Here is an 11735-nt window from a genome sequence, read left to right as displayed (position 1 = left end):
TGGTCAAGGTGCACCTCTGCTCACATTTCCTTTTATCAGAGGGCTGCAGGGGACCATTCTGGGCAGATTATTTACTCTCCTCTGTATGCAGCCTTGCATTTCATATTGTAGGTTGCCACCCAGTAACTAAAGACGAGATAAATAATCCCGAGTAAAAAATACTTGTTCATTATTGAATTTACTTAGATCATTAGAGGATGACACAGTGTTTGTTTACTCAAATGAGCAGGCAGGAGCCAAGATGTGGATGCTTGTCTGCACCAAAACTCTCCATTTATTTTCAATCCTTCTTGCCAGCATAACTGAGAATCCAGTGTGGGTGAAAATAAGAATGCCAGGCTCCAGCTCCCCCAAAGGACATCACAGGGTATATGGTGGTAAAGCCATCATAGCTGATGTAGCTTGCTTACTGCCTGGTGCTATTTAAAAGGACTTTGAAAAGCAATCTGACCCACAGTAGAGGCTGGCACTGAAGGTTACTTCTGTATCCAGAGCAGGAAGGTAAAAAAGGCCAAACACCACGAACCGACCAAGCACAGTAGAGGAAAACCACATGAATGTGTGCAGAGGAGCATGAGAAGGCTGTCAGGCCTGTTTCCTTCAGGCTTTCTTCACTGCTTTTTTGCTGGCAAGGAATGAATGAGGTGGCTGGGACGTGGGCTGTGTCTCACAGACAGGCTGGGGGGACCCTGCTTCTCCTTCCCCAGTGACTGCAGAGGAAGGCAATGGAGCTTTGTGTCAGCCCCTGAAGTGAGGCATGAGTCCAAGCCTCTGCCTCTTCTGTTGATACCCTCTATACTAAGCAAAGAAACAAAAATGTCCTTGAAACGAGTGGACATGGTAGGCACTTGTCTGCATTGGGTGTCCCCAAGGAATTCTCAGCTAGTATACATCCTTCTGCATTGCACCACTTTGGGGAAAATCATAGAGCTCCCTCCTGCCTTGTAACTGTGTTGCATAAAGCATCTGAATATGCTACCCTCTGAAAAGTTGTGCCAGCTCCAAGAATCTCATTCAGATATTTCAGATATGATAATGACCCATTTAAGGAACTAATTAAAATTGGATGAGTTTCATATCTCCCCCAGTTTTAGAAAGGAAAAAATCATAGGCCAAATATAAATTTCATAAATGCTTGATAAAACCTCTGCAGGAAGAAATTTGGCACAGAACATCAAGACCAGGCCATTTTGAGCACATTAAAGAACCTAAAACAAGACTTTGAAGTGTGACCTTCAGAGTCTATAATAATACACTGGATGACAAAGGTAATAAATACCAGAGAGTGGGACAGAATACATATAATTAAGCAGTTTAAACCATGTTTTGGCATTCTTTTCAATTATGGCTCTTACTAGAAGGATTTTCAAACTTACCAGAACAGTTTTGCAATGATCTTAGTTCTGAAAACACTGGTTTTTTTCCTCTATGCAAAGCAGCATATCATCAGTTATTTTATAGTCACATCCACTTCAGTGGTGTCATTTCCATTACAGCAGTGGAAAGCTGTGACTGTGTCACTTCACTGAGAACTATGGGCCAAGCACATTTTCCTGACTTTATGTTAAAATCAATGGATAAGCTAATAGGATAGACACTGCATATGAACCAGAGCACCAATTTCTTCTACTCCATCCAGAGAGACTAAAATCTGTGCTTCCTTACTCATTTGTTTTGCCAGAATCAAAAAACAGATGAGTTGAAAGGGACTTCTAGAGATCTCCTGTCTGACCCCCATGTATTCTTTACAGATCTGTTGGTTGTTTATGCACAATTGTAAGTAGAGCAGAGGGCAGGGTCACATCCTTTGATCTATTGGCAACACCACTTTTTGTGCAACTCAGGAGGTTCTTGACCTTGTTTTCTATAATTATTTAGTGTTGGGTCATGGTCAGCTTGTTTTCCACCAGGGTCCCCCACTCCTTCTCTGCAGATCTGCTTCTCTGCTGGTTGTCTCACAACAATGGAACTTTTCCTCCCCAGGTGCAAGACTCTGCAAGACTCTCCTTATTGAACTTCGTGAGATTCCTGACAGCCCATTTCTCCAGCCTGGTCAGGTCATGTCCCTTTGAATGCCCACAAAACTCCCTGGTGTGTCAACCACTCATTCCAGCCTTTTATCATCTGCAGTCTTACTGAGTCTTTTCTCTGCTCCAGCACCTAGATCATTAATGATGTTATGAGAGACAGTGTCAAAAGCCCTCCTAAAGTCAAGATAAACATCCCCTATTCCTCAGTTTCATTGCAGAAGGCTATCAGCTCAAGCATCTTTTTCCTCTTCTCAAATCCTTGCTGACTATTCCAGCCACTTTCTTGCTCCTGTGTTCAGAAAGGTTTTTCAGAATTATATGTTCCATCACCTTCCCTTTGATTGAGATGACACTGCCTGGCCTGCAGCTCCCCACATTCTCACCTTCCTTGAAGACAGTGATATTTGCTCTCCACCAGCACTCACGAACCTTTCCCAGCTGCCATGACTTTTGAAATAGAATGGGAAGTACCTTTCCAGTGGCATTGATCAGCTCCCTCAGCACTCATGGGCGCATCCAACTTGTCTTCACCCAGTGCATTCACAAGTTCCCTAAATGATCCTCCTCCAGAAGGGCAGTCTTTCCTACTGGTCTCAAGGCCTTGGAACTGATGAAGGACAAGACCAGTGAAGACCAACTTGAAGGCAGCATTCAGTCTCAGCCCGTGAACTACGCTGTCCTTTGTCACCAGGCGCACTGCCCCATTCAGCAGCAGACATATTTCTTCCAGTCTACCTTTTTGTTTTCAATATATCTGCTGAAGCCCTTGTTGCTCAGCATGCCCTTCACACGAAAATTTAACTGTAGGTGTGCTGTGCCTTTCCTAATCCCATCCTTGCATGTTCAGGCAGTGTATCTGTATTTCTCTGAACTTACATGTCCCACCTTCCACCTCCTGTTTTGCCCCTTTTTATGCTTGAGTTTATAGAGGAGTGGCAGTCCTTCTCCCACCTTTGCCTCTTATGAGGATGGACCATTCTTTAGCTCAGAGAACATGACCTCTAAAAATGAATCTTTAGAGTCCTTCCAGAACTGCATCTCATACAAATATGCTATATAACTATCTGAACAGGCCCAACTCTGCTCTCCTGGAGACCAGGGTTATGACACTTCTTTTTGCCATGGTTTCTCCTCTCAGAATTCTGAACTCCACCAGCTCGTAGCTGCCACAGCCAACTGCCCCCTGATCTTTATGTTCCTGTGAAATTCTCTTTCTTTGTAAGGATGAAGTCCATCAGAGCACCTCCCTCACTGATTTTTGTCTCTGAACTGCATAGCCCTCAGCAGCTGAAGACAGCTGGGTCTCTGCTGGCAAAGCCCAGGGATGGATGATGAGGAAAACCTTACAGGCACAGATACAGAGGTGTGGTGGATGCTGGTGGAATCCTCCACATGCTTTGTTCCCTGCCTCACCTCTTGGTTCACAGATCCAGAACCACTATGCAAAATGGTCTTACATAATTTGTGCTTCCAGTGCATGGTAGGAAACTTTTTCCCAAAAGGCACCCACAGTAAGGCTGTTCTGGCAGTGGCCCCATTGGCCAGGTGCTTACTTTACAAACTGGCCCATGTAACAGGAACTTGCAAGGCTGAGAACAGGTGAGACAAAGCCATCTGCTTGAGTAGCTTTAGCTACAGGAACAGAAAAACCCGATAACCCAGGAGCTTTAGAGTGCTCATGTCAGCAATCAAGACTAATACATGGAAAGCCCATTAGAAATTCTGCAGGCTTTCACTTGTGGGATCAGCTCAGCCCTTTCATGTAGATTTGTGTGTGCTTTGGATGAGCACCTGCTGGAGGAAAAGTGGAGGGCTGCTGAACTGTAGGATGCAAAAGCCACTCTGCACAAATAGAACCATGCTGTGCTCTGGGTCTGAGCAACAGGGTACAGAGTTGCACCAGGTTCACTGCCCAGTCCCAAGTAAATGCATCATGCTGTGCTATTGAGAGCAACTCTCTGAGGACATAGGAAACTGAACGTTGCAAGATGTGGACACAGAATGATCTGTTCCAAGTATGGCCAACACTATCTGGATATCTATCACAAAAGTCACCATGCTTCCCTCATAGTCCAAGATAGAACATGCTATGTTAAAAACTGCTAACCCTAGACTTCTGCCTGGACTTGAAGGTCACATTTTTTCCTGTTTCCACTTCTTCCAAGACACTTTTGCCAACTGCTAATAAATCTCCTCCTTTTCTACCTCCTCTTCATACTTGATTTTCTCATCTCATGCTATACCAGCACAGTAGTAATGTTTTTCAGTCTTTGCCTAATATTACTTTTCATTGAAAGCACCATCCTATGTGAAAATTAATTCCTGGTTGCATATGGTTTGCCTAACCTAGGTTCCTGAGCTGTACACAAGCACCTGGCACTTGGTGAAGCAATCCTGCTGGAATGAGGGCTTCATGGGGCACTGGTTGTCACTAGATTTTCACACTTCCCATAGATGCACTCAGTCACAGCCTCATATGCCCTGTTGAATCACTCATCCTCTGGGGAATGTCCTCTGTGCCCTGGCTGAATTCATCTTTGACTGTGTGCCATCACAACAAGGTGACAGGCTTTCTGCAGACTGATGTGTCACTGGGGCAGTGGCAGATGGTCCTTCCTGTCCTCAGGCTTTGAATTATGCGAAGGAAAAAAACTATTATTCCTTGCTGAGCAGGGTGACACATGCTTCTTGCAGATTCACAGATATATCATGACTCGCAGAATGGCTTGAGCTGGAAGAGACATTAAAGACCATCTAGCTTCAACACCCCTGCAGTGGGAAGGGATGCCTTTCACTAGACCAGGTTGTTCAGAGCTCCATCCAACCTGGCTGTGAAGACTTCTAGGAATGGAGCATCCACAGCCTCCCTGGTCCTGCTGTGCCAGTGCCACACCATCCTCAAAGTAAAGGATTTAAAAAAAAATTTTAGTATCTAATCTACTCTTTTTCAGTTTGAAGCCATTCCTCTTGTCCTGTCTCCACATGCTCCTGTAAAAAGTTCTCCATCTCACTTGTATTCTTCCTTTAGGTATTGGAAGGCTGCAATTAGGTCACCCCAAGGCCTTCTTTTCTCCAGCCTGAGCAATCCCAATTCTCTCTGCTATTCTTTCCTCACAGCAGAGCTGCTCCATCCCTCTGATCATCTTGGTGGCCTCCTCTGGACTCGCTCCAACAGGCCCCTGTCCTTCCTGTGCTGGGGACCCTGGAGCTTAACCTGGTGGTCCAGCAATGTGGGGTCCGTGTGGGGGGCTCCACTGCCATTTGTGAGAGCTAAGCTGAGAGATCAGAGCTGGTGTCTAACCATGGTAACAATTTTTATATCTATCTATGCACCTTTATCCAATATATAAAAGGTACAATTTGTAAATAGTTTTGCACTCAATGGGTTGTTCGAGGGTCATTGTTCCCAGACTTTACAGAAATCAAAGAAACATCACTGATCTCCTTGAAAGGCCTTGTGGTTTGCTGCTTAATTATTTTACATGCCTCTTCTAAATTAGCCATGGTTAGTATGTACAGGTTTGTGCATGGCACTGACTGCCCTGTAACATGCACATACCTGAATATTATATAGCATGATTAATGCCGAGTTCTTAAACACCAGCTTTGGTGGTAGGGATTGAGTGCAGTCATCTGTGTGACCTAAATTGCTTCTTGAGCTGGGGTTGCTAAGAGAGAGTGAATAAGTGATGGGATGGCATTATGAAATCATGTCTTCTCTTGTGTAGCTAAAAACGGCTGCAGTCAAACACCAGTGGGTCTAAGCTTGCTTTGGGGCGGGGTGAACTGGGATATTTGCAGTTTCACACAGGAACAGAATTCAAAGCATCCTTTTCTGCAGGGCTACTTTGCCGAACGTGAAAAAGATTGGGCAAGAACCCCATCCTCTCACTGCCATTTGCTATTTGGGTTTGCTGACTGCCAGTGGACATTTTCTCAGCTCTTTAGCGCTGCAGGGTTTACAACAACCATTACAAAGCACTGCAGGTACATGCAGGCAGAGCTCACCTGCTGTGCCATGAGCAATTCCCAGCAGCTCCAGCAGCCCCTGGCTTGCAGCAGCAGCACCTCCAGCAGAGAAGCTGTGTTGGAAAGTGCACATTGGAAAGTGCTGTGTATTCTAAATGTTCACTGACACCACGAAGGATCAGCTTCTTTCAGGTTTTTAGGAAAGTTTTCTGTATCAAAAGGATGCAACAAATAGTGACAGTTCCAGTCAGATGAGGATAAATCACCTTTTAGAAAAGAAAGGGAGCAGAGGATTACTTGTTACAAAGCAAACTAGCAGAGCAGGGCTTTGCACCAAGGTTTGGCACAGCTCTGGTTTTTCTTGTTTATTATGAATATATATATATGAGGTCTGTAATTTGGTAAGTAAAGTACCTATGGGTAAAGGGAATATCCAAAACATCATTTCACAATATTCTAGGGGAGATTCTTGAATATCCCAGGGAAAGACATTTATATTAATTTCCTGTCGTTCCATGGAAGTTATGATTTTTACTGTGATAAAGACAAATCAAACCCTACATTCTCTCCATAAGAGAAAAAAAAAAATTGAAGGCATGTTCTAGTTATTAGGGAAGCTGTGTAACCCTGGAGCTAAAAGGCCATATTCTCATTTCACATTTCCTGACTTAAGCAAAGGCTAAAAATTGGGTAAAATGTTTATTTGCTCTAATTATGGAGCAAAGGGAGGAACTAACTGAAAAGGTGTATTTATTAGTAACTATAAAAGAAAAAAATATTGGTTTTGAGGCAGCACACAATTGTATTGCTACTTGTTCTTAGGATCATGGTAGCTCAATTATGGAAAAAACAGTTGTCCTCAGAACAGCACTACTGAGTAGGTCTGAAGCTTATATGAGTCTAGAGAAAGCATTCACTATTTTGTTTCCAGAATTCTAGGCTATGTGTGTAATGAAAATTTTTCTTCACAAACTCTGAGGGAATTCTTTCAATGCCAAATCCAATATTCTGGCATCTAGCCCTAGTCATCATCTCTAAAGAGAATAAGTTTTAGATTTGTTTCTATTTCTCATGAAAAAATAAAATTGCAGTCCTAATTCTTCTTTCACTGAAATGATGGCAAGGTTAGAAATCTCTGTAGTCATAGACTGTACTGCTGTTTTTAGAAGAAAGCTCTCAAAACTGTCCCCTGAAACCTTTCAAAATAATTGAAAACAAATATCCAGTGGTTCCACCCTTTTGATCTTGTACAAAATGAAAACAAGATGCATTAATATTCAGGATTGTATGAATGTCTGTGGCAAATTTTTTTTTCCTAAGATAAAAATTTTATTTTTTGATTGTACTAAGATAAAAGCTTCAATTCTGTTTTTGTCAGTGTGATGTACTTCATATCAATAATCCCATGATTAGTTAGCATTAAAGGGGTATATGAACACTGTGAAGAGTTTATCAGCTCACCCTTTCTCTTGGCTTACTGCCTAATTGGGAATGTGACTTTGATCAACTTCCAGTTCAGCAGGCTTTGGTGCTCCTATTATGTAAACACACATGAAAATGGCTATACATACTGCAATGATTATTAAACCATTAATGTCTGCAAACTCCAGAAATGTCTGTGTTGGGGTACTCATTTTCATTGCTAAGTAGACCAGATTAGAGGAAATCAACTATTTTGTAACTGGTGTGTCAGTTCTTCTTTCACAGTGGTGGAACTCTCTTAGGAAAGACACTGAAGAATTCTGAAGAGAAATTGCTCCTAATGAGAGAATCATTCAACTGAATGGAAAGAGATATGACAAACTGATAAAATCTTCATTTAATGGTTTAGAACATTAGTCATGTTTTAAAATTATTTATGTGTCTGCCTTTCTTTTTCCTCATTCATTTATTCATTCATACTGCTTTCCAAAAAGTGAACAGTATTTCTAATTCTGGAGAAGACAAGAGTCCATATGCAGCTCTGTTTTACATTTCAGGCTGTTGTATTTTTAAATGTTAATAACTTTTTATTGGCTGATAGATCAGCAATTGGATGAAGGATGCATGTTTATAAATAGGTCTGCCAAACCCCTCCCCCAACATAAAAGGCAATAAAAGAAGAGAAATGCTGATGCATTTCGTAATTCTGTTGTGTACCTGTGCTTTTTAGAATTGTGAATCTTTATCAAAAAAGAAACTGACAGGCTTTGTCATTGTGAACTGTGTTCTTACTGATTTTTTTTAAAGCTAGGTTCAAATCCATACAATCATTTGGTGATACTTTCCCTCCAGCACTGCTGATATTGAAGTATTAAAAGAACAGTGAGTCTACTCTGAAATATCAATACCCAGTACATGTTGAGTCTGTATTTTAAAATATTGTATTTATAATCAGGAATCCAAACCAAAATTCTCCATATTTTGAATTATGAACTGCAGGAGACACGCTGCCAGTAAGGGGTGGGCTCCCCTTTCTGCAGAGCTGGACTGTCAGGCATGTATGAAGTTGGCCCTTCTGAGTCAGTTCCTGTGTTCTTAGGAAAAGCTTGGTTCCACATTGAGTTCAGGCAAGAAAATGGGAGCTCTTTTCTTTCAGAATTGCAGCAATTTCTCAACTGTTAATGTCTTTAATGAGGTCTGTGATTGAGTAATTTAATTGTCCAAGTATAGATTAAGATACTAGCAGTATTTTGAAAATGTTGGCTTTGTTTTGACTTGCATCTGTTGTCTTTACTGTAACTGTCAGACATTTCTTGACATCTCCTAGAATGTGAACTGCTTGTTGCAAAGATATTATTGGTTTGTCTTTGTGCCTTGTGGAGCACTTGGGGATGCAGGGTTTGAAGGCAGCCCTGTGCTGGTGCACAGAGCACCATCCTGCAGCTCTGGGTGGATTCTGAGCTGTGTGGGTGCACTGCCCACACCACAAGCCTGGTGCAAAGTAGGTGGCTTCCTGCTGGATTCACACAAGTGTTGAAAGTTGTCCCAGTTGCATGTTTTGCCCTTCACAGCTTTTAATCTTTGCCAGTTTGCCAATTTGTCTTCCTCAGAACATGCGTGGTTTTAACAAGCCAATAAAATAGAAATACCAATCCATTTAGTCCTGTGTCATACCTTCAAAACCAACCAGTTCACAGGACTTCAGCAAAAGAGGTAAATTTATATCAAAAAGAAAAGAGCCCTGGGGTCTGAAGAGCTGATGAAAGGACCTGAAAAGCTATCAAAAAGCCATAGCTTAATTTTTATTAGATAATAATAAGATATATTACAGGTTTTTTTAAGAACCTATTATTATTGCAAGCCTTTATTTTAATAATAAAACAGACTATTATTCCCTCTATACCAATTCTCCCATGACATAGCATCACATATCTCTGGTAAAAAATTTTTTACATTCCTTTGATTACCAATTCCCTTTTAAACTGTCCCCTCTCAGCTCCTTCTTTGATCACCTTTGACAGACTACTCGAGTCTGGAGGACTAGTCCATCTAGAAGAGCAAGAAAAATCTCTGGATACAAAACATATTTATAAGAAATATGACTTAGGCATGTCTCCAAAGCAGAAAGTCAGGATAAAAGACATAAAAGCTAGTGCAAGGAAATGGCTGAAGCAAGAAAAATTGTCTGGTGTCTCTCTGGTGCTACAATTCATTGTTTGCCTTAGGGTTTCAGAAAACAGCAGCTGCCTGAACCTTGATGGCTAGAAATCAATAATATAGATTTCATCTGCAAACAAATGCAATCTCTGCCCCTTTATGGGAGGAGCAGCCAATACCTGAGGCAAACACAGGACATGACTTTCAGGTACACCTAGTGAATGCCCTGGGAAGTGTCGTGTAACCTTGCAAGCAGCCTTATTTTCATAAGCAGAATAAAAAATCAAAGGGCTGGATATGAGGGGGAAGACTGCTGGGGACAAATTTAGGAGCAAACTGTAAAATAATTACTTCTAAACAGATTATAAAAAGCATGTAAACAAGATTCTAAGAAGAGTGCAATTTCTTAGGAAGGATAGCTGAGCTACAAACAGGCTTTTTTAAATAATATTTTCTTGATTTCTATTTCCTAGACACTTTTATTTCAGCCTGATATTGTCTGTGATTCCTTCCTTCCTTCCTTCCTTCCTTCCTTCCTTCCTTCCTTCCTTCCTTCCTTCCTTCCTTCCTTCCTTCCTTCCTTCCTTCCTTCCTTCCTTCCTTCCTTCCTTCCTTCCTTCCTTCCTTCCTTCCTTCCTTCCTTCCTTCCTTCCTTCCTTCCTTCCTTCCTTCCTTCCTTCCTTCCTTCCTTCCTTCCTTCCTTCCTTCCTTCCTTCCTTCCTTCCTTCCTTCCTTCCTTCCTTCCTTCCTTCCTTCCTTCCTTCCTTCCTTCCTTCCTTCCTTCCTTCCTTCCTTCCTTCCTTCCTTCCTTCCTTCCTTCCTTCCTTCCTTCCTTCCTTCCTTCCTTCCTTCCTTCCTTCCTTCCTTCCTTCCTTCCTTCCTTCCTTCCTTCCTTCCTTCCTTCCTTCCTTCCTTCCTTCCTTCCTTCCTTCCTTCCTTCCTTCCTTCCTTCCTTCCTTCCTTCCTTCCTTCCTTCCTTCCTTCCTTCCTTCCTTCCTTCCTTCCTTCCTTCCTTCCTTCCTTCCTTCCTTCCTTCCTTCCTTCCTTCCTTCCTTCCTTCCTTCCTTCCTTCCTTCCTTCCTTCCTTCCTTCCTTCCTTCCTTCCTTCCTTCCTTCCTTCCTTCCTTCCTTCCTTCCTTCCTTCCTTCCTTCCTTCCTTCCTTCCTTCCTTCCTTCCTTCCTTCCTTCCTTCCTTCCTTCCTTCCTTCCTTCCTTCCTTCCTTCCTTCCTTCCTTCCTTCCTTCCTTCCTTCCTTCCTTCCTTCCTTCCTTCCTTCCTTCCTTCCTTCCTTCCTTCCTTCCTTTATAGCTCAATTAAAAGATAAAAAAAATTGTCCCTTTAGCATCAGCATGTATTTTCTCAATGTTATGGAATTTTCATATCTTTTTGCTTCAGATTTCCACACAGAAATAAAAATATCACTGTGAAATAATCTGAAATGGGTGTTACAGGACTTCCTGGATGATTTAAGTGTGTTTCACAACAGACCTGCTTTTCATAATATAAATGATAAAGCAATATTTAGAGAGGGTACATAGACCTTTAGGAAAAGGAAAAAGATAGCTAGAAGGGAAATTGCCTTTGATTTTCTCTCTGACACCATTATATTTGTTAGATGCAAAATATTTTATCACAGCACACAGAAATCACAAGTTGCTGCTGACAGTAACACAACTGAAAAAACTGCAGAGACTCAAGGTATTGTTCCAAAGAATCTTTCAGTTAGTTACACATTAACAGCTTCAGTAGTTGTACATTCACATATTAAGACATCAACCAAGTTTAGAGTTCAAATAAAAACTTCCTTTTCAGTGCATTGCACTTTATCTGGAAAAAAGTAATGACTTTTTATATTGCACTCTAATGGCCTGGAACATGTTTGTCTGACTGGAATACTAATGAATATTACACTTTAATATTAATAGACTTGAGAAAGTATATGTACATATTGAAATTTTAAGATGAGGGGGTATGGTACCCAGCAGTGTTCTAGTTAGTACAGAGTTTTGCATTAATGGTATAATGAGAGCTCTCTAAAACTCCTGTCAGTAGTTTTGGCCTTTAACAGTAACAACAACAGTATTGTTCAGCTGAACAATTACTAATTAATTGTATTCAACTTTTCCATGATCTGCTTCAGGACCAAAAAGAACCCAG

The sequence above is a fragment of the Fringilla coelebs genome, assembly GCF_963513975.1.
Source record: "Fringilla coelebs genome assembly, chromosome: 3".
Classification (NCBI taxonomy): Eukaryota; Metazoa; Chordata; class Aves; order Passeriformes; family Fringillidae; genus Fringilla; species Fringilla coelebs.
This window is presented reverse-complemented; position numbering follows the sequence as displayed.